Source organism: Chenopodium album, chromosome 10 (assembly GCF_948465745.1).
Source record: "Chenopodium album chromosome 10, dcCheAlbu1.1, whole genome shotgun sequence".
Lineage (NCBI taxonomy): Eukaryota > Viridiplantae > Streptophyta > Magnoliopsida > Caryophyllales > Amaranthaceae > Chenopodium > Chenopodium album.
This window is the reverse complement of record NC_137843.1, coordinates 50,628,483-50,652,878: the sequence shown is the minus strand read 5'-3', so window position 1 is coordinate 50,652,878 and position 24,396 is coordinate 50,628,483. Positions and strand designations below refer to the sequence as shown.

The 24,396-nt window shown below is 35.5% G+C and overlaps 2 long non-coding RNA genes across 2 annotated transcripts; both read right to left on the bottom strand.

Annotated features, from left to right (window-relative positions):
- Positions 1–601: 601 nt before the first annotated feature.
- LOC145564050 (uncharacterized) lies at positions 602–1,972 on the bottom strand. The gene is made up of 4 exons (XR_014094735.1): positions 1,696–1,972; positions 1,519–1,610; positions 1,185–1,314; positions 602–988 (listed from the first exon to the last, which is right to left on the bottom strand). It is a non-coding gene; the product is annotated as an uncharacterized LOC145564050 (long non-coding RNA).
- Positions 1,973–2,020: 48 nt separating this feature from the next.
- LOC145564049 (uncharacterized) lies at positions 2,021–8,292 on the bottom strand. Its single transcript, XR_014094734.1, has 3 exons — positions 8,043–8,292; positions 7,893–7,945; positions 2,021–2,295 (listed from the first exon to the last, which is right to left on the bottom strand). It is a non-coding gene; the product is annotated as an uncharacterized LOC145564049 (long non-coding RNA).
- Between the last annotated feature and the right edge of the window lie 16,104 nt (positions 8,293–24,396).

Genomic DNA, 24,396 nt, shown 5'->3' with positions numbered 1-24,396 from the left:
ATATATATATGTATATAGTTTAGATTATGTAAAATTGGTAATAATAAGGGTTAAATAACTGACAGACCTTCCCGCCAATAATTACTAAATGGCTAGGCCAAGCAACGTGCGTGCCTAGAGCTTCATTTAGAGTATGCTTCATCTTTAAGAGGAATTGGTAGAAGAGCCTCCTGCTCATAAATGTACTCAATAGACACTCTAACTTGGTTGACAAAAGTGGTACACCATGTACAACATGTGCAACATTTGGGATGTTATGCACCTTGCCTTGTAGCTACAACACGATAACTTGGATATGAGAGTGCTAGTTCACATGCAGTTAGGCCGTATTTCATCATGGATTTCAAGTTAATTAGACACATGAAAAAACAATCTATGTAATTTATTAAAGGGGAAAGTTGATTTGGTTAGCAACATACTATATATTACTCTAATCATTTGTATACTAGACTTATATTAACATAATATATCAACTGCATATATAAGATTATTTATTTTTATACAATTCATTGAAATTAACTACGCTTCGATTATTCTACTTAATACTTACATGTACAATATAATCAATTACATAGTATACTTCATCATTGGATCATTTTTTCTGTATGTTTATCAGTTTATAAATGAGTTCACAATTTACCTCTGAAAATTTGATAGGGCTATTGCAACTTGGAGAGAGTTCCACCTCATTCTCTTTAGTAACGATAGTATCACAAATAGTTGTAGCCTTCTGACCTGGATTTACTAATGATCTCAACTCCCTCAGCTCATTTGACATAACCATCACTATTTCTTTCAAATCCTTTACCTCATCCCTAGACTCCTTGAGATTTTTCAAGCTTCCAAAATAATCTGTGATATTGACACCAGAACCAACACCCCTGACACGACCACCATGTTCTACCTTATTTCCTAAGGCCTTGAAGACCACATCCTTGCGCCTAGAATCTGGAAACTCGCCACTAGTTGCACGTTTTGCTAGCATATCCTACATTACAACCGATTATCCTACATTACAACCGATTGAAAACAACATAAAATAGAAAAACTAACACATCAAATTTCTGAGGTACTAAGAAAATCTTGCCTTTCAAGAATTAGGTATCATTTCTTAGGCTAGTTGCAGGATGAGTGGAAACTAGGTCATAAAAGTAAATAATTAAAAGAGTCGTGAAAATACTCACAATTTTCTCCACAACTTCTTGAGCCTTCTCAGAAATCTGCCCAGTTTTTTTTGTCACTCCGTATAGCCTTCCACATAGATGCTCGTGGTATAGGATTCACTGGATTATCACTAAAAGCCAAGTCGGCTAACTGCAAGAAAAATAAAGTCATAATTACAATTCCACGGGATTGCATTTGAGCCAAACTAGAAAGCTTCAAATGTATTATACAAAATAGTTTAATATTTAGAGTTATGCGACTATAAGTTTCTAGTAAACATGGCATTTAAATAGCTATTTTTTGAGCATCTGTACACCTTCACATTTTATTCAAATCCTTGTGTTTACAACTTACCATATCTTGCTCTAGGCGAGCACATCCTTTACGGGAACGCTTCTGAGATATTTGTTTTTCTTTGCTCAATGTCTATTATCCTCACTAATTTTCTGTCCATTGTGATTCTGGTTAGTGTATGAAACCTATAGATGTATAAGTTAATTTAATATTTGGAATCTAGATTAAGAAATTTACCTTAAAATTATCAGATAATCGACTGCTAACAAAGACCTCCCAATCAGGTTGCTCAATAAATGGATATAAATCAGGTGGCTTATAACGTACATTCCCTATTGTATCATAGAGCCACTTCCTGGTCAAAAAGCTCCTAAAATCCCTCATCTTATCAGCTGCTTTAGAAATGATCCATTTTTTTCCTTTGTTCAGGAATGCTAAATGTTTTCTTTAAAAAAAAAAGAACCAAAATCACGAAATCAATTTATCTCACCAAAAAGAATAATAATAGAAACGATTTATATTGCTAATTCATAATGTAAGAGTACATATAACTATCGAGATATCTTCCCAAATTGCATTTTTCAAAGCATACGGAACTCGATCCTAATCTTCAAAATTGATGGGGATTGTGCTTCGTGTTGCAGCTCCTAAATAACTCGACATTATCACACTATTATTTCCAATAGGCTGACCCCTTGCGTTCCATAGTATAGGAAATACAATACTTCTTTTCCTGGCTCGAACAACCTTCTTCATGTGAGTAGCACCTCTCTTAGTTGTTGTTGGCCTACTGTTCTTAAAAGAAGCATCAGTACCATCAGCAATATAACCCATTTCCTATTTGATTTTAGAGAAAAAATAATAGTAATTAGGCTAAGATCAATGAAACACAATTACATAACATTTAGTAATAACTACTAGAATATTATTATAATAAAAAAATATACTGCTAAGACAATCAAAGAAAATAACCAGATACATGACAAAGCTACATAATTCATTAGTTGAGAATAGAACTACAAAGTACCTGAATTTAAATACCATATTCACACGCACTAGTAAATCTTGGTAGAATAATAAGAGTGGATAATTGCAGATTAGATGCAATTTTTTTGGCAATAAATAATGGTATCCATGCAAGAAACAAAGGTATGATTTTATATAAACACTGTATGTTACTAATATTTAAATCAAGAATATTAATTAATTCATAAGTTCTAAAATAATGAAGTCACAAAGCTGAAAATGTAAAATGTAGAACAATATAAATCTTTACTGTATTATTAAACTACTGAAAGAACTCCAGTAAATAAAGTCTTTCTAACTATTCGCCATCTCTTTCATCTTGATTTGATCTTGCGCTTCTTTCGAAGAGGTTGTATCCAATACTTTTTTACTGCCGTGCCTCGATGACTTTTACTTGGTCTAAACCATATCCCTTTAGAGTGATCATTTCTCTTATACAAATCATCTTCATCGGTATCATCGTCAAATGATTGTAATGTTTCAGGGAATCTGTGCTTTTCAAACTCATTTCCCTTATCATCTTCAACATGGTCAGCATTAGCATTTCTTCTATTTGTTGATAAGACTATGCTCCAATTCCTATCCTTTGGGTCAGTAGCAAAGAATAATCTTGCTTGAGATGCTAATATAAAAGGCTCCTTAGTATAGCTTGCCCTTCGAAAATCAACTCTGGTGAAATTCATTTTATCAGTTTGGATGTTGTTATTCTCAACCCACATACATCATCTGAACACAGGTATTCTAAACATATTATAATCTAACTCCTATATGCTCTCAATAACCCCAGAGTATGACATGCTAGCAAAAATAGGATTTTTGTCTTTTGTACTTGAAATATGCATAGCCTTGGCCTCAAGAGTTATGCCGCTGTTCTGCATAGTACTTTGATTATCTCATTCCTTTGTATAGAAAGTAAAACCATTTATTTGATATGCTGAATAAGATATGACCTCCATACGCAGACCTCGAAACAAAGCTTTTAATCTTTTAGAAACAGAATCAGGCCTCCTTTCAAGCTCTTCAGTAACCTTTGTTCGTAGCCAAACAATAAAAGAGTGGTTGTGTTGAGAAGCTATCCACGCTTGATTTCTAGTAGGATTCAAGTCCCTCAAGAGAGCCATGTGTTCAGCTACATAGGGCTCAACTTCAACATTGTTTTGCAAAACATACAGGTGCACTTGACGCCACTCATCACAAGATATGGATATCACTTCATTTCCAACAATTCCCTTACCCGTCAATGAGATGCTTCGCGACTTAGGCAAACCAATTGGGTGAACATTAGAAAGATATTCACTACAAAAATAAACTGCTTCTTCAGCTAGAGATCTTTGAACCATGCAACCTTCTGGCCAACTTCGATTCATAACATACCCTTTTAAGATTTTCATAAAGTGCTCAATTGGGTACATCCATCTCAAATAAGCTGGCCCACACAATTGTGTTTCTCTAACTAAATGAATAGTAAGATGAATCATTATGTCAAAAAAAGACGGTGAAAAGAACATCTCAAGCTCACACAAAGTGACATCAACTTCTATTTGCAGATTAAGTAATTTTTGAGGGTCAATGACTTTGCGACATATTTCAGCAAAGAAAAAGCAAAGTCTTGTGGTGGCTCATCGAACATGTTCTGGTAAAATAGACCTCAATGAAATTGGCAAAATATGCTCCATTAGGATATGACAATCATGAGACTTTAAACCTATTAGTATCAAGTCTTTCGTAGACACAAGACTACTAATGTTCGAAGAATAACCCTCTGGAACTTTAACTCCCTTTAAAAACTCACAAAAGGCAACCTTTTCTTTCTTTGATAACGTATGACATGCCAATGGTAGATATGTACGCCTATTCCTAACCTGAGGGTGCAATACTTCTCTAATGCCTAAGTCGACGAGATCCTTTCTTGATTTTTTTCCATCTTTGGTATTTCCACAAACATTAAGCAAAGTTCCAATCAGACTATCACACACATTTTTTTCAATGTGCATGACGTCAAGAAAATGACGCACATACAAAGACCTCCAATACGGAAGATCGAAAAATATTGACTTCTTCTTATAACCGGTGCTGGGAAGAAGATCTGCAGTTTGTTTTCTAAAATTGACATCCAACCCTTTGACCTTTTCAAAAACTTGATCACCAGTCAATGGCACAAGTGCTTTACCATATTCTATTTTCCCATCATAAGCTTTTTTCAGTCTACGATAATGATGGTCAGATGGCAAAAATTGACGATAGCCAAGATAAACAACTTTCCTACTATACTTCAAATATTTGTCACATTTATCATCATCACATATAGGACATGCCTTATATCCTTTGTTACTATATCCAGATAGATTTCCATATGCAGGAAAGTCATTTATTGTTCTACACAACATAGCCCTCAAATTAAAATTCTCATTACGAGATGCATCAAACACTTCAACCCCCGTGTCCCATAACATCTTCAAGCCTTTAATAAGAGGTTCAAGATAGACATCTATGTCATTCCCAAGTTGTTTTGGCCCGGAAATTAACATAGTTAGCATCATATATTTCCTTTTCATGCACAACTTTGGAGATAAGTTGTAAATAACCAGAATAACTGGCCATACACTATATGAGCTACTTTGGCTGCCAAAAGGGTTCATACCATCGGTAGCTAGTGCAATACGAAGATTTCTATCCTCAGGATAATCTTTATCAATTTTGATCCATTGCGGAGAATTAGCTGGGTGCCTAAGCATACGATCATCTTTAATCCTCTTATTTACGTGCCATGTTAAGTTCTTTGCATCTTCTGGACTACTAAACAATCGTCGAAATCTTGGTACTATGGGAAAGTACCATAACACTTTGGCAGGAACTTTATCTTTCTTCTTGTATTGAGACACGTTGCACTTAGGACACTTCTTTAATTATTCATACTCCTTTCGATACAAAATGCAATCATTAAGACATGCATGTATCCTCTCATAGCTCATGCCCATTGAACACAACATCTTTTGGGCCTCATATGAACTACTCGGAATTGTATTATCCTAAGCCAACACATCTTTGAAAAATTCAAGTAACATTATGAAACTTTTATTAGTCCACCCATTTCCAGCTTTCATGTTGTACAATTTTAAAATAGTGGACAATCTCGTGTGTTTTGTACAACTTGGATATAAGGGTGTTTTTGCATCATTAGTTATGTTCTCAAGCATTTCTGGACAATCTTGTAATTCTTCCTCAATCACACACGTCAAATCCTCTAAGTGATCTCCCTCCCAGTTGTTGTCTTCATTCGGTTCATCTTGGGCACCACTCCAATCGAGAGATACATCTCCAACCTCTACATGTCGGACCCAATTCGTGTAGTTTTCATCTATCCCATAAATTGTCAAATGATCTCTTAAGTTTTCAACACTAAGTCGAGTTTGAAAACAACATTCAATTCACGGATATACTATTTTATTCGGATGTTTAGAATGTTTGATCACAAAAGCAATGAACTCCTCCATTCCTTTCTCATATTCTCCACCAGTATGATCTTTTAACATCCAATTTCAATTCATTATTACTAGATACGAGGGGAAAATTATCATAACGGTTAATATTATTTTAAAAAATCAATAAATTTTAGTATATTTAAACAAATTCTTAATTAATTTTATTCTTTTCATCATTCGTTCAATATTAAATGCATCAAACACTATTTAGCATATAACATGTAGCAAGTAGCAGTAGCACCATAAAATTATGCATAAACACCTTAAGCATAAAAAAAAATAATAATAAAGTAGCAATAGTAGCATATAATAACAGCAGCAAAGCAACGTTATTTGCGAAATTTTAATTGCATAGATACACAAATCTAATAGCATTGACATCCAGTAGCAATGACAATGATAATTTAATTCAAAAGGAGAGGTCTAGATGTCAATGCTCAATGTCCTCTTTGTATTAATCATGTTCCTAGTGAAAATGTAGGATTTATTATCAAGCATGTGTTCAAGGATTATGAGATAGCTAAACACATATGGAAAAGGGAGACGACTTGGATTAAACACTGAGAAACAACAAATATCTCTATGTGGAATGGGTGTCAAAGTGGATAAAATATCAAGGAAAGGGAGACTCCGAGACAAATGATATGGTGGATTACTTCATAAACACGTTACTAGGAATTTGGCCTGCTAGAAACATGGTTACATTCAGTAATATAAAGGCTTAGCCTCCTGGTCTTATTTTTGAAATAGAGAATTTTGACAACTAATACCTCATGATGGAAAGGCAGGGAGAAGCAAAGGGGTCTCTATCAAGCTCCACCAAGGTTTAAGTAAGGAAGAAGAGATGGAGCATAACAAAGATCATGGAAAATTCTAATTAATTTGAGTTATTGGAATTTTCAGTACTAGGGACACTAGCAGAAAGGAACAATTTAAGACATTGGATGAGATTTGAAGATACATATTAAAAATGCAGCATTATCATTAAAGTGTTGGGCTAAACTCATCAAGCAATTTGAGGAAGGAATACTCTAATGCTTATAAAATTATCCCTATCGTGCCTAGTTACCCCCTAGCCCACAATTACTTTCCTCTTGTTTTCTATCTCTCTTCTCTCTTTTTGTCATTAATAAAATATGGGACTTGACCCTTCAATCTACTACATTCAAACCCACATTAATCTACTATTAAAAATGTCATTCTTCACTCTACTTTTAAACAAGTCTAACTTTTTCTTGAAGAATGATATCATCATATTACTTACACATGCCTTCAAATTTCTATTTCTATATTTAAGCCCAACCCCAATACTAAATTTGAATTGACATATAGCTATATAAGTAGTAGACCCATAAGTTTACTCTTAGAAACAAGCCAAAAAAAAAAAAAAAAAAAAAAAAAAAAAAAAAAAAAAAACTAGTAGACCCGTAGGTTTGGAGAATAGTAAAAGATGAGGAGCTTTTCCCACTTATATAAATCTTGATTTGTCAAATTTTATACTTAATAATTATTTACAAACTTCACAGTCAACTAAATAATACAAGCATCTGACTTAACTTTTTCATGACATTCTTCCCGTACACAGAGTCATCCAAATGAATCAATATAGAAATTTATTTTGTTTTTATTATTGGAAAGGAAATCCACATGCAACTAAAAGAAAAAAAAAATTCAATATACAATACATGGATTAAGTAAAGGATTTTAATTAGCAAAAATAATATTAATTAAATTATTTATATGTTAGCTTCAATGTATAAACATCCTCTTATTCACTGTAGCCCAAATTGATCTATTTGACATCCAATCAAACAATTTTATTCCATGAAACTCCTTACCCAAATTCATACCAACAAAGCCACATGCAATTTAAAAAGATTCATTAAGAAAGCTAAATATATGAGTGAAGTTTATGAAATCAATTACCTGAGTCCGCAAAGTTGCTATTTGCTATGAACTCTAATATTCATAACGTCAACCTCCCTAATCAATGGAGATGTGAATTACATCAAATTAGTACTTAATCAATTAATATATATAATCAACCCTAGATTAATTAAGAAGAATTAATAATACCTGCCTAGTATAAGGAAGTCGAATTGCAAACCTGAGAAGATCGCACAAAGAGAGAGAATTGATTTTTTTTTATATATATATTGCTCAAAGCTACAAGGAGAGTGGAAGAGAAGTAGTTTCATCTCGTTCAAGAAGAAATTCTGGAAGTAGCGGGTAAATCTATCTGATAGAGAAAAGAGTTTCAGTCCCTGCCAAACTCTCAAGTCTTTATGAGTGGGTTTTGTGGGAAAGTGGAAGGAAGCTGATAATTTTTTTTTTTAAAGATTAATTTTAGGGATTTATTGAATTTTGGGTAGTAAAGTTTAAGGCCCCGTCAACAACGCTTAGTAATGGGCCATTATTAAAAGTATATTCCTTTAACACCGGTTTAATATAAAACGTTATCTAATCCATTGCCCATTGTCAAAGATATCCACTTACAACAACATTTCAAGTATGACTGTTGTCATATGTTTTAGTAATTGTGTAAAACTACTTATTACAATGGTTCCTTGTTGAAACTCTGTTATTTTATCCGTTGGATTTTGTAACAATTGTAGTAGTGATAAGTAGTTCTAGCTAAAATGTTATGTACTTGTGTTGGAATATAAGATTTCTTTGAAATTATTTGTAAGTGTATTTGACTATCTTTTATCAATGAAATTTTTTTTCTTCCTATTATAAAAAAATTGTTTAAATTTAATTGAACTCATTGATTAGAAACTCAACATAATTCATGTAAAAAGATAATTGACTAAAATGTTATAATTTGAAATCATGTTGACAAATGTGTACAGAAACAATGCTTATTTGTTGTGGCTAGCCATATCGTAAGACAAGCTAACACACACCAAAACGTTTAACCCCGACCACACTGTGTGGTAATCTACGAGTCGGTCCCATTAATATCATATATCAACAAGGAATGTTAATATTATGGCATTGTTGTAAATAACTTGAAGTTTTTCTTAAAAGTGTTTGCAAAGTAGTGGAAAGCTGACTTGGACTCCGTTGGTGGAATATTTAATTGGAAAAGTGTAACGGATCCAAAATTGATGGAATATTTGACGTTGTATACTTCTTTTTATCAAAACTGGGTAAATTTGGATAAGAGGAGAGAGAGTCAGAAACTAGGAGAGAGAAACCAAAAGCTTAACAATCAAAGTAATCGAATCATCAATTTTACAGTATATCGACTGTTGGGGTTTGGGGAGTCCGACTCACCGCGGAAACAAACCTAAAACCAAGACCGCACTCACAATAAATATAACCATAAACATAATTAACTTAATGACAAGATTAAGATAATAATTATACCTTTGACGCGTGCTTCGCTCGACCTCGAGGGGCTCTTACTTCGAAAGCTAGCCTCGAAAATACGACGACCTCCAACGGAAGTCCACCCACAACTCGAACACCGACTAGGTCCAATGCCTTAGAGTAGCAAGGCCCGACCGAAGCCCGAGTAATTGAGTTCAAAGGTTTTCACAAAGGTGATGCCTTTTTTAACTCTTGAGTTCAAAGGTTTTCACTACTAATGATGCCTTTTCAAACTCTTACTCAAGTGCTTTTCCCAATACCCCAAGTTAGGTATTTATAGGGAAATGGAAGAGTGTGAAAAGCTCTCCCATCAATGTGGGAGAATTTGATTTTCCCATTTTATTTTAAAGCTAAAATAAAATTAATAATCAAACTAGTAATAAATTAACAAGTGGCAAGCATACAAGGAGGAGTAGGTGAGGACCATTTGGAGGGGGGGACCAAACTTGCTCCCCACTCTCACTCCCATAACCGGCCACCTCAACCCCATAGCCCCCAATTAAATTGCGCCACGTGGCACCCACACTTGGGCACCAAGGCACCCAAGGTGGGCTGCCATGTGCTACGGCCCAGCAGGCAACGCACCAAGTGCGGGATGCTTGGCCGAGGCTAGCTGCCAGCATGCCGCGCACAATGTGCGGGCTGCTAGCTGCTGCCTGCTAGCATGCCTCGCACATTGGTGTGGGCTACTAGCTGCCACGACCTAGCAAGCCACGCACCAATTGTGCGGGCTGCTAGCTGTCGTATGCTAGCACAGCCACGCGCACTAGTGCTGGCTGCTAGCTGCGGTATGCTAGCCTAGCCCCCGCACTTGGTGCGTGCTGCTAGCATTTGCCGCGCCCCTAGCACTTGGTTTTCCGATGCTAGGGGTATTTTGGTCATTGTTGATTTATTATTATTTTCACGTCTCGTCTTTTACTATTTTCGACTCGACTTCCGACGCTCCGTTTCGACGCTCCAAGCTCAAATTTTCGACGTCTAAATATTAATTACTCGGTCGACTTATTAATTAATTCCTTATTAATTCGTCGCTTCAGCTCGTTAGTTGCTTGGGTGTGACCCGAAGGGTTCAGTCAAGATTAAGCTGTAATATTAATTATGCATTAATATTACTGATTGGAAGCGGCCTCCACCCAGGCATTTCGATCACTTGACCTCACTGAAAAATTAGCTTTCTAATAATTCCGAACCCCCTATCGGAATAATATACTTGTTCGAAGGACACTATTCCTTTCATCGACAAGCATAAATCATGTGGAACAAAAAATTAATTTGTTTCCATTTATAGAAGAACATTTAACCATTACAATTACCTTCTAAATAACAAATAATAATTCTGTTATTGGCAAGTAATTAGGATCCAAAAATCATATTTACACTAAATTATAATCCTGATGGAAATTATAATCACCAATAAATCTTTTTTGCCAAATTATAATCCCCTTCTTGACAACTAATTACAAGAAATAAACCATTAATCCATTTTTTCCAAAATCAATCCAGAATCTATTTATTTAATTGTGGGAATTGCAAAAATACACAACATCGACACTAATATGAATTATTCAATCCTCTAACTGATATACTATTAAAATTGAAGAATAATTCACCATTACAATTGCCTTATTTTCGGGATGAACTCGCATTCAGCAAATAACCTTCAACGATTGCCGGTCATCAACTTTGCGATTAGCTAGGAAATTCAGCCACTTGTTGACCGACACCCAGCAACTGGATTGCTGACAATCGAGATCGACTTTTCCTCCCAACAACCTAGGGTTCAACTATGCGAAGAAGGAGTGAAGAAGGTGGACAACAAAGTGACAAACGAGGTTAGCAGACGTTAACGTTGCACCCATTTCAAAACGGGGAACAAAAACGGGAAAAGCTTACCAAAAGGCTTGGATTATTTTTCTTTACCATTTTACCCCTGACTAAACCATGTGAAATGACAGCGGTACCCTGATATTAACAAGGAATGTTGATATCAGATATGAACATGGATTTTCTCGTAATCTACATATAAAAATTTGACTAAAGAAATATCTACTCTCTTGAAAATGGATACATCTTGAATTTTTAAGTGAATCAAAAGGGTATTCTAATATTCTTTTTCTTTTTACCTATCAAAATAAATAAATGGTTGACAGATTGAGTAGAAACAATAAAATAACATAATAAGTTCTAGGGTTTTATGTTTGTAATACCTCGTATTTTTATACGTATTTTATTTGAAATAAGTATTTTGAGAAGTATTTAATTGAATTTAAACATTTTATTTAAAGTATTTTAGTTAATTATTTTAATAAGTTGGAAATATTTTATAAAAGAAAAGTTTATTTAATTAATTATTTTAATTAAGTTGGGGTTTAATTTAGGAAAGTTTATTTTAGTAAAGTTTTATTAGGGATAGGATTAGGAAAATTAAAAAGGGAAAGTTTAGGGAGAAGGGTCTTAGAGAAGGGGTATAAATATCCCACATATGAGGCAAATCAAACTTTGCCCAGAGTGGAGAAAACCCAAGGTAAACTTCTCTCTCCTTTTTCCTTATTTTCTTTCTTTTTTTTCTTTCTCCTTTTTCCCCTTCCCCTTCTTTTTTTTCGGCAACCCCCACCACCACTGCCAGCCACCGGCAGCAGGTGGCTGCCGCCGCCAGCAGGCGGCCACCGACGCTGGCAGCCGGCTGGTGGCTACCGCCACCTCCTTCCTCCCTCTTTTTCGAATAAAAAAAATTAAATTTTTGTTTTAAAAATCAATTTAATCCTAGATCTAAATATTAATTATGGGTTTTGTGATTGATTTTGATTTTTGATTGAAAATATTATGTTAATTAATTTTCAGATTATGTTTTTAATTAAAAAGCCCCAATTTTTGAAACCCTAGGTTCTTGATTTATAAATTATTGAAGGATTATGATATATAATTGTGTAAACCTTTGATTAAAGTGTTTTAAGACTAAATTACAGCAAGATTTAATTAAAATATAGTGCTGGAATTTTTGGTAAAGCATTAAAAATCAAGTTTCTTTAAGGAATTTTAATTACCCATTAATTAAGATTGAATTATGATGTTTTAAATATAATTTCAGCTTATTTTAAATAAATTATGAGGGGTTTTATAATAGTATATATTGCTGGAAATTTGTGTAGAGTGGGTTTTAATATTCTTTTATGATTTTAAATTGTAGGAGACTTTGAAGTGAGTGATTTCTATTAATTGTGGCGATATTAAGATCGTATTCAAGGTACGTTCGCTGACGTGGAGAAAACTATGTCGTTGAACTAATCCTCCCTACGGTCAAACAAATTTATAATCACTCAACTACCTAAATACAAGTATAGAGGTAAGTTAAGGGTCGAACCACTAGGAACGGTTATGTTCAAGTATTTCTAATTAACGCCTAAGCTAGATCGAAGTCTAAAGTGAAAAGTAACATTAGTCTACTTCCTAAATCAAGAACCAAACAAATGAAACACTAGGGAGTGGGGATCAACATGCATTCATGATAATCAAGCTAATTAGGGAGTCAAGCAATCCAAGCAATGCAAAGACAAATAGTAGGAGCAATTAGGGGCATTCAACTAATCATCCTCACACTCTCTAACATAGATTTCTCTAGTGCTAAACAATATGAAGAAACATAATCAAATACTCAACTAATTATGATCAAACCGATATCAAGTGGTCATGTCAATCAATTCAATCATGCAATCAATGCTAGCAATCATGGTTAGCTACTCCAATCAAACTTATGCAACTTGCAAACCTCTATGAATCAATTTAATCACAACACAAGAACTACTCAAATTCCCAAATCAACCTCAATCCATCAACCACACATGTTTACCCACACCCTAGCAAGTAAACTACTCAAGAAACATCATCATCAAATCTACTATCAACTATAGAGAACAAGAATCAACAAAATATCAAGAATAATTACTCTAATCAAACATCAAATATCAAAATCAAACCAAACAAACATCAAATTAAAGAAAGCAATTGAATGAGATAGAGTTTATAAATGCTCATTGATAATTAGGAAGATCTCCAACACAATTGTCACACTTGCATCTTCAATCTCTCAATCACCATTGAAATTCTTCACTTTCTCTCTCTAAAACTACTCCTAATATAGAGAGAGAAGCTCTCAACCTAAGAGAGAGAAAACTATTCTAAAACTAAAGAATTACATGAATGAAGAATAAAGGAAACCAAAAACTATATAAACAAAAGGAGAAAAGAAGCTTAAAATCGTAAAAGACCCAGAAACCCACGCCCGCGAAGAAATCGGCCGCGCCCGCGGAGGGGAACAGACACCCCGATAGCCGCGCCCGCGCCCTCGGGACAACCGCGGGTGCTTACTGCCCAAATACGGCAGTTTTGGAGCAGCAGCAACCCCGCGCCCGCGGGTACTGTAGCCCGCGCCCGCGGCAATTTTCCTAGGCCAACTTCAGAAGGCTGTAACTTTAGATCTAAGAATCGTATGAAGGCGTGCGACCTATCATTGGAAAGCTCTTCAAGTCTTGTTTCCAACCCAACTTGAATCACCCTAATCCGATCTGTAGAACTTGAGATATGACTAAAACAATGCACAAAGGTCCTATTTGATACTTTGCAATCCTTCGTTTTCCTTTGTTTCAAACTTAAATTCAATTCCGAAAAGTGCATATTGATCCTAATGGGTGCTATTTTCAATTCCCATGCATATAGCCCGCGACGTACCTACAAAAAAAGACAAAGGAACGGAGAAGCAAGAGAAATAGCCGAGAAATGAATAAAATGATAAGAAAACCATTAAAAGCATGCATTTCTCTAAACTAACACAAAAACACGCGAATCGAACATTATTCTCTAAAAACACGACATAAATGACTACAAAGGAGCATAGAAATATAAAGAAAACATAGCCTAAAGGTGACATAAATGGCACGGATCAAATTCCCCCAAGCTAAACTTTTGCTCGTCCTCGAGCAAAACAAAATCCAACCCAAGGGAAAAATGATGACATTATTCAAACAAAGAAAGAAACGAGAAAACTAGAGAAGATGGGAATATACACTAACTCACTTTCGTAGGAATCACGGTCAATTTTAGCAACTAAAGACAAGCCATTTAAACCCCTAGATCGGCCTAGAGGACGAGTGATGCTCTCGTAAGGGTATCCTAAGAGTTTACCCATAACTCTCATAATAATACAAACAAGGCAAAGCATGAAAAAGAAAACAAAATACAAGAAAAGCAAACAAATGTTCATGAAAGGACTTTTGCAAATGTACAAGCACAAGTGGATGCAAATCTTTCTAAACAAGTAAGGGAGTGCACGCTATAAGATACCTAAGGTTGATTGAAACATAAATATGCTAAGCATAGGAACTAGTTATCACACTCCACTTTCATCCCAAACAGTCTTACCGCGTTCCCCGTACTAATCTCATATCTCCCCTTAGTGAGCATCTCATAGATTTCGCGAAGGAACCGGAAAAAAATCAAATTTTTGGCTACTCGACATCTTGACTTCGCATCCCCTTTCCTTAGGCAATGACCCATGATTCCCTCCCCCGAATAGTGACTCAACTTTCTAGGTCGAAAGGTCTTTCCCCAAGGTTGTAACGTAAGGCATAAAGGGTGAAGTTAGGCTAAAATTTTTAAAATTTGGCGGTTTTCCTAAAAAGTGAAGCAAAGGGTGATCAATCCTTAACAACACGATCAAGAAATCACCAAACAAAAGCAACACCCCCAAGCTTATTTGAAGCTATACCCACAAGAAATATATACAAAAAGCGTAAACGCTTCTCCCCAAGCTTAAATGAAGCATTGTCCTCAATGCATAGAAGGAGAAAAGAATACATCAAAATATTTTTGAATTTTCACTTTTTCAATCAATTTTTTTTTCTTTTTTTTTACTTAAACTTGCAATGTCCTCGCCTTTTGCTAAATTCGGATGGCTTTTTCTATAATGCAATTTATTAGTCCATGCCTTTTATGATTAAGGACGGCTTTTACTCATATACACTTGCCATTATTTACAAAGAAAACTTAACACAATCTTGCACTCATAAAAACCAAACATCCAACTTCACCACAACAAACTCCATCAAATATGGTCAATTTGCTTCACAAAAACAAGAAAAGAAAGAAAATGAAACAAAAGGCCAAAGATCTAAAGATGTGGCTTGAAAAGAAGGAAATAGGCTCAAATGGTTGCAAGAAGGCAAATGGAAACCCAAAAACAAATATGAAACAAACTAACCTAAAAATGAAAAATACCACCCCGAAAAAGGTGCCTTTGTCCTCCCTAGATAGCTCGGTCTCGGGTTTAAGAATCATACATCAAGCTTTATAGATTAGGCTTGCAAAGTCAAGGATCCATGCCGCTCATGCAAGAATATGATGAAAGCTTGAACAAATATAAATCTCACATGGTTATAGCAAAAACTCACTAAGGTTGTCAAATCGAATAAAGGGAGCAACTACCAAACATGCCACAAACAAGTAGAATCCGGCTTCATGATCCACCTAGTTCTAGACAACTACCTTAGCATGCTTTATCCTAGAATCAACCAAACGTAATCTCAAACCGTGCACACCACTACCATTTAGGAAGAAAAGCATTCAATTATACAAGTCCAAATGTTATTATGTCCAAAGCAAGAACAAAACAAAACACATTGCAAAATTGCCTTGTTAGAAACAAAAATCTTTTTGGAGTTTTCAAAATATAAGAACATGGAAAAGCATATACAAAGGTGCATAGCATATATGAATCAACATCCCACCAAACATGATAGAATACCCTCCCCCAAGCTTTAATGAGACATTACACTCAAACATAAATCAAACAATTCAAGGGAGGGAAAACAAGGAGATCAATCCAAACAAACCAACATATGTCGAACAAGTCATCATCCACTAGAGAAAGAGCAAGGAAGGATATTACCGGATATAAGGTGGGTGTAAATACCCGCAAATGACCCAATTTTACCCTTTCAAGGCTAACAACCTCTAGTATTGAACTTGCCTTCCTTATGCTAGCAAAAATAAGAGTCAACCTTCCTTGATTCTTGATCCATATTGAAGTACCAAAGTATATCAAGTTATGTACCTAGCAAAAGGCACACAAACATTTCCATGAGATAAAATCTAATCTAAAAAGAAAATAAAATGAAAGAAATAAAACACGGGTTACTTCCCGAGAAAGGCTTGCTTAAGGTCCAAGCATGACCGCTCTAGAAAATAATAATTCAACGCACGCAAGAGCTTGTCAAATGTACTACTACAAATTTCATATGATAGGAGGTAGGCAAATGACGGGATAAGGACGTGCAACAAGATCGTTGCACGTAAGTGAGAAGGGAGATGCCAAAAGAAAGAAGAAGAGGGATCAAAAGGAAAAACAAGAAAATAAGAAGAAGAAGAAGGGGGAATAAAAGAATGGAAAGAAAAAGAAAAAGGCAAATCCTCCTCACTAGAATATTTTTGGGTGACAATATCACCCCTTTCCTCAATCGGGGACAAATGAGCCACATAAAAACCATCATAAACAAGAGGGTCCCCAATAGGCTCATTAACAAAGGAAGGGAGGGACATAGGAGTGTAGGGGATATGGTTGAAATTCCTTGAAAAAGGGACATGTGAGGAGGGAATAGGAGCTATGGTCTCGCAAATGAACTCTTCCTCACCACCATGCCTCAAATCACCAATTAGAGCATGAAAATCAATCATAGAATCCTCAAAAGAAGAACACTCATGATCAACATCTCCCTCAAACATCCAACTTCCAAGAGGAACTACATAATCCCCTCCATCACAACCATGAACAACAACTCCCTCAACTTCCTTAAAGCCTAAAGTCTCAAAGCCATGCATGAATGGATGTAAATTCATTTCAAACTTATCTCTCTCACATGAAGCATTCTTAATAAACTCACTCAAAAGGCTATGGGTTTTCATTTGACACTCAAAAAACATATTAGACATAACCTCAAGTGAATCCAAATACTCATGGATAGAAGAATCACAATCATGCACTAGAGACTCGTCAAGATGGGAAAGAGGGATAGGATTTTCAAAATCAACACTCTCTTCATTCTCAACTCCTTCACCATCACTCAAATGCTCACAAATGGGATCCTCACACTCTCTTGGTCGCTCAAAATCATCATCATCATCCTCAACACACACATTAAATTGGGATTTTTCACAAATAAGCATCAAGGATGACAATTGGCCTTCTAACTCTTCTTTTCTTCTCTTTCCCTCCTCAAGACGCTCCTCACTCTTTTTCATTATCTCTAATTGACCTCTCATAGAATTAAGAATCATCTCCTTACTAGGCCCAAACTCATTATCAAGCTCAATGTGCCTAATTTGAGATTCAAATACATCAACAAGAGATTCAAAAGATGTAGAAGGTTGAGGTTCAACAAGAGGAGAAGAAATACAACCAAGATTGGAAGCATCAACATTAAGATCATGAGCATATACATCACATTGGGGAGTGGGGGCAAAATCAAGAACATGAGATTCATCATTAAGGGAATGAAGCACATCACAAGAAGGCATGGTAAATAATGAAGAATATTGAAACACACCATTAGCATCAACTTGAGCATGTACTTCATCATCATGAACAAAAGGGGAAATAGAGGTGAAATCATGTATTCTAGGTTCACCAATAGGATCATGTGACAAATCATGGGAATTCATGCTAATATTAGAAGAATCAACACATTGCATATCAATATTAGGATCATGATTACCCCTACTATAGACATTCCTAGCAAACCAAACATAAAAATCCCAAGCATCATCAATAGACAATGCTCTAAATTCACCATTATGCATGCATTCAACTTCATCCCTAGTTTGCTCATTCAAACCAAAATAACAAATCTCACAAGCCTCCCAAATATTACAACAATTACAATCAAGAAATCCCTCTAGTCTATTAAAATATTCACAAAAGGCTCATTGTCAAATTGAGGAAATGAGAGACATGCCATTTTTTTCCAATGCAAACAAAAAGAAATAAAAGAAAAGTATACACAAAGACCTAGACTCAAGCAATCAAAAACACTCAAACATAGACACCGTTCCCCGGCAACGGCGCCATTTTGACGTGGGGAAAACTAGGTCGTTTAACTAATCCTCCCTACGGTCAAACAAATTTATAATCACTCAACTACCTAAATACAAGTATAGAGGTAAGTCAAGGGTCGAACCACTAGGAACGGTTATGTTCAAGTATTTCTAATTAACGCCTAAGCTAGGTCGAAGTCTAAAGTGAAAAGTAACATTAGTCTACTTCCTAAATCAAGAACCAAACAAATGAAACACTAGGGAGTGGGGATCAACATGCATTCATGATAATCAAGCTAATTAGGGAGTCAAGCAATCCAAGCAATGCAAAGACAAATAGTAGGAGCAATTAGGGGCATTCAACTAATCATCCTCACACTCTCTAACATAGATTTCTCTAGTGCTAAACAATATGAAGAAACATAATCAAATACTCAACTAATTATGATCAAACCGATATCAAGTGGTCATGTCAATCAATTCAATCATGCAATCAATGCTAGCAATCATGGTTAGCTACTCCAATCAAACTTATGCAACTTGCAAACCTCTATGAATCAATTTAATCACAACACAAGAACTACTCAAATTCCCAAATCAACCTCAATCCATCAACCACACATGTTTACCCATACCCTAGCAAGTAAACAACTCAAGAAACATCATCATCAAATCTACTATCAACTATAGAGAACAAGAATCAACAAAATATCAAGAATAATTACTCTAATCAAACATCAAATATCAAAATCAAACCAAACAAACATCAAATTAAACAAAGCAATTGAATGAGATAGAGTTTAGAAATGCTCATTGATAATTAGGAAGATCTCCAACACAATTTTCACACTTGCATCTTCAATCTCTCAATCACCATTGAAATTCTTCACTTTCTCTCTCTAAAACTACTCCTAATCTAGAGAGAGAAGCTCTCAACCTAAGAGAGAGAAAACTATTCTAAAACTAAAGAATTACATGAATGAAGAATAAAGGAAACCAAAAACTATATAAACAAAAGGAGAAAAGAAGCTTAAAATCGTAAAAGACCCAGAAACCCGCGCCCGCGGAGAAATCGGCCGCGCCCGCGGAGGGGAACAGACACCCCGATAGCCGCGCCCGCGGCCCAAGCCCGCGCCCGCGGGGCCAAGGCCCGCGCCCTCGGGGAGCCCTCGGGACAACCGCGGGTGCTTACTGCCCAAATACGGCAGTTTTGGAGCAGCAGCAACCCCGCGCCCGCGGGTTCTGTAGCCCGCGCCCGCGGCAGTTTTCCTAGGCCAACTTCAGAAGGCTGTAACTTTAGATCTAAGAATCGTATGAACGCGTGCGACCTATCATTGGAAAGCTCTTCAAGTCTTGTTTCCACCCAACTTGAATCACCCTAATCCGATCTGTAGAACTTGAGATATGACTAAAACAATGCACAAAGGTCCTATTTGATACTTTGCAATCCTTCGTTTTCCTTTGTTTCAAACTCAAATTCAATTCCGAAAAGTGCATATTGATCCTAATGGGTGCTATTTTCAATTCCCATGCATATAGCCCGCGGCGTACCTACAAAACAAGACAAAGAAACGGAGAAGCAAGAGAAATAGCCGAGAAATGAATAAAATGATAAGAAAACCATTAAAAGCATGCATTTCTCTAAACTAAGACAAAAACACGCGAATCGAACATTATTCTCTAAAAACACGACATAAATGACTACAAAGGAGCATAGAAATATAAAGAAAACATAGCCTAAAGGTGACATTAATGGCACGGATCATTCGCGTACTTAGCATAATTACGTTGATGTAGTGGCATGCTAAATGTGTTTGATTGATTACAAATAGTATCATGTTAGGTTTGGATTGGAAATTATGATTTGGATGTTATTGGTGAATGGATTGTTAGGCATGATTTATTTGTGATGGATTATTGAATGGAAAATAATAGCTTGGAATATTATTTATGAACCACATATTTATTTTTGGCATGATAGAGAACATGTTTAATTAAACTAAATGTTTAATTTGGTTTGGAATATTGAAAAGGAATTTATTTATGGTTCATATAATTTTTATTGATGCTATAAGCATGAGGAAAGGAGCTATATAAGTGTCTATGTACACGAGGAATAAATTGTATATTGGTGCCTTAGTGCACTTAAGGTGTTTTTAACACCGAGGGATAGGATTTGTGGCGCTTTATGCGTTTAAGGTGTCATTGGCACCGAGGTAGAATTAAAAAGGGTTCAACATTAAATATTACGTGGTCACTAATTATTCAAGAATTAAATTGATATATTTGATTGTTTGAATAATTATTGTTGATTGTATGATTATGGTTTGAGAGTCATCACCAAATTTAATAATCGGTAAATAACGTAAAGTGGAAGAGATAACGCACCAAAACTCTTGGAACATATATACCTTGAGTATGAACATATGGGAGGAGTTATGGCGTTTTATATTTAACCATAACTTCTAATGGAATACAGGACGCTGTATATTCCTTTTTATTATTATTATGCACAGGAATTCCGCCACCTATGTGTGGTTTTTGATGCTGGCACGGTCAGCTCCCGTGTCAGTAACCTCAATTTATTGGGGGAGGCTAGGGGGAAACCCGTTCGATGCGTAATCAATGCCAAATAAATTATTTAGTGTCTAGTGCGAATTTTTATTGAATGTTGTATGCTTGAAAAATAGGTGCAACAAGGTAAGTCGTGTGTTGATAGGGAATTGTATGTTAGTGTGTTATTTACGCTTATGTACTCAGCTTTGCTGATTGTGTGTTTTGTGTGTTTGTTGGCCTTGTCTTTATCTTGGCCCTATGATTACCCATTTATAATGGAGAGTAGTGGAAATAGGTAGAGATAAGCTTTTCAGGTATTGAAGCATATTCATGAATGGGCATGAGTGAAGAGCGTATTATGCTAGTTTCCATCAGAATATGAGGGGTTTACTGCTTTAATTATTTATGATTTTATTATTATGCGTGACTAACGAAAAGATTTTAAATTTGGTTTGGTTTTAATAAGGGCCTATAATGGTTCCAAGTTGTAGGTTGATTTTATTTTACTTCGTTTGACTTCGGGTTGACTTTATTTTCGTTGATTGACTATTTAAGTTGACTTGTTTTGAAAGGGTTTGAAATTAGTCTTCCGCTGTATCTTTGATAGTTGCCTTAGCCGTTATCACGGTGGCGGTAATGTCTTAGATATTCCTAATTAAAGTTTTAAACAGGGCAAAACATGTATTTTAAAAGAAAGGAATTTCTAGGGTGTTACAAAAAAAAATTTATTTTATTTTATTTGGTTTGAAATTTTTTCAAAAGAGGGGTCGAAATTTTTATTTTTATTTTTATTTAATGGTCCGAAAATTTATTTTAGAGGGAAGATTCAAAATTTTTTTTTTTTTTAGAAGTCCGAATTTTGCCTTCTTTCTTATTTAATTTCGAAAAATTTAATTAAAAAGGAGTCAAAATTATTTTTAGTTTGTTCATTTTTCAGGAAAGCAAGGATTAAAGTAAGTATTATGTGTTAATAGCTTTTTTTAAAAAAAAGGCATGTTGGTGAGATTGGGTAGGAAAGAAATTGGGCATATAAGTTAGAAATAATCATGTTCTTGTATGCATTAATATTTAGGTTGTGATGTTTAATCATGTTTATGGACTACTTGTGAGCATGTATTTATGTGGTTAGAAATAAGAAAATTGTTTGATTGAACATTGAACCTATTTCATGCAAGAACTGTATTATTTTGTTTTCTTTGGGAAAGGGAATTCTTTTCTAAGTCTTTTCCTTACAGGATGCCGAATCTTCCTAGCAGATACACCGAACTAGGCACTCTCACTAAGAAACCAAATGAACATCCCTATGATTACGTTCAAAAGATTCGCTTTTACTGTTCCTACAGGAGCAATGTTTTAAAGGATAGAGTTTTTGTTAGCCCTGATCGTATTTCAGCTATGATTGTCCGTTGCTTGCCGGATGAGCCCCCTTATTATGCTGTCAAATCCAAATTTTCTGATTTCTATTTACTAGGGGAAATCCCAAACTACTACAAGTATAGGGACTATTATGGACAATGGTACCCGGATCACAGATTTTTAATTTCCTACCTTGTTAGGGTCGAGAAAGCCCATTGCCGACAACTTCACCTTCCATACCATGATTATTATTTCGAAAATCCAATGGGGCAAAATCCACCTTCTCCTAGTCATCAGTCAGAAAGTTCTTCTTCTTCTTCTTCTCATTCTTCAGGGGGAAATCAAGCGGAAAATGAGGAACAACAACAAGAAGATAGTTCACTCATGGAAATTTCTAATCCATATCCACCTCCAACTCTAGTCATTATAGAAATTTCTTCTGATGAGGAGGAAGAGGGAGAGTTCGTGCAGGTGGAACCTGAACCAGAATCACCTGAGCCAATGGAGGAGGAAAATGATCCGGAGTTCGACCCTGGTAGCTACAAACAGTCCGCCGACAAGAGAGACAATGTCCGAAAGGATTAGATTTTTATAGTTTTCCTCGTCATGAATTTTCATATTTTATTTCAGTTATTATCACTTTAGTTTTAAATTAATAAGTGGCATGACCACATACGTTTCTAGAAAATAATTTTATTTTAGTAATTCCAGTTTATTTTAAATAATAAAATCTTATTTATTTCTTTATCGAAATTTTTATATGATTAATAAAGAAATTCATTTATTTTCCAACATCTTCCATTTCACATCACTATTCCAATAGCCAAAATTCCAAGCAAATTAATTCCAATAAATTATTTCTAGGCTATGGGGATCTATGGGAATTATTTTTATTTATCTATGTGATGCTTTATTAAATGTATGGTTGGTTAGCAATCAAAAATTGATTGACAAAGCTACAAATTTAGGGAATTCTTAGCTTTTGCTATTCCAATTTGTTAGCTTCAAATTTTACTGTGAATGTTTCAAAGGGTGCTAAGTAATAGATGAGTGTATGTTTTGAGAGTTAACCCTAGCCATTCTCTAATATAGACCCTTGTTCTTAATTCAGGAGAAGCAAAATGGCAAGGAGAGGTAATTCTGGTAATAATGGGAGTGAGTTGAATGAGGTTGTGAGGCAATTAGCAGTTGTAGCCCAGCAGTTGGCAAGGAATTCATCCACCAATGGGGATGCTCAGGGAGAACTTTTTAAGAAGGTGGCTCAAAGCAAACCACCAACCTATCAAGGAGACTCTAACCCTACCATACTGGAAAATTGGTTAAGGGAGTTTGAGAAACTGTTTGGGGCAGTTGGGTGCCCAGAAAATTCTAAGGTGGGTTGTGCTACTTACTACTTGAGAGGTGAAGCTGATCTTTGGTGGCAGCAAAATGAAACAACTATTAAAGTGCTGCCTGGATTTAATTGGACTAAGTTCCAAGAAAAGATGAGAGACAAGTTTTACCCTAGCTTCTTACAGAAGCAAAAGGCTGAGGAATTCTCAAACCTCAAAATGGAGGGCATGTCAGTGACTGAAAACTATACGAAGTTTATAGAGCTGTCTCGTTTTGCTGAAGAGTCGGTTTCTACGGAGAAGGCAAAGGCTAGGAAGTTTGAGAGTGGGTTGACTACTGATTTGCAGCTGAAGTTATGTGGTCAAGTGTTTGAAACCTTGGATGAAGTGTATGGTAGAGCTGCACACTTGTATGCTTTGGAGTTGAAGAAAAAGAAGGAACTGCCGGATGTGGAAGTGAAAAAAAAGAGGAAAGAGATGGGACAGAACTCTAGGAATCAACAGGGTAACCAGAATAGCTTCAAAAAGCAGAAGTACCACCATAATAATAACAACTTCCACAACAACAATCCCCAAGGTAACAATCGTCAAGTAGGACGTAACTTCAATGGAGGGGTTAGAAACAATAATCAAGGGAATAACAGAAATAAGAGGCGTTATTTTTGCAGGAGATGCAAGAATAATCATCCTGGAAAAGATTGTGAGGGCAACTTGGTTGCTTGTCGTGCTTG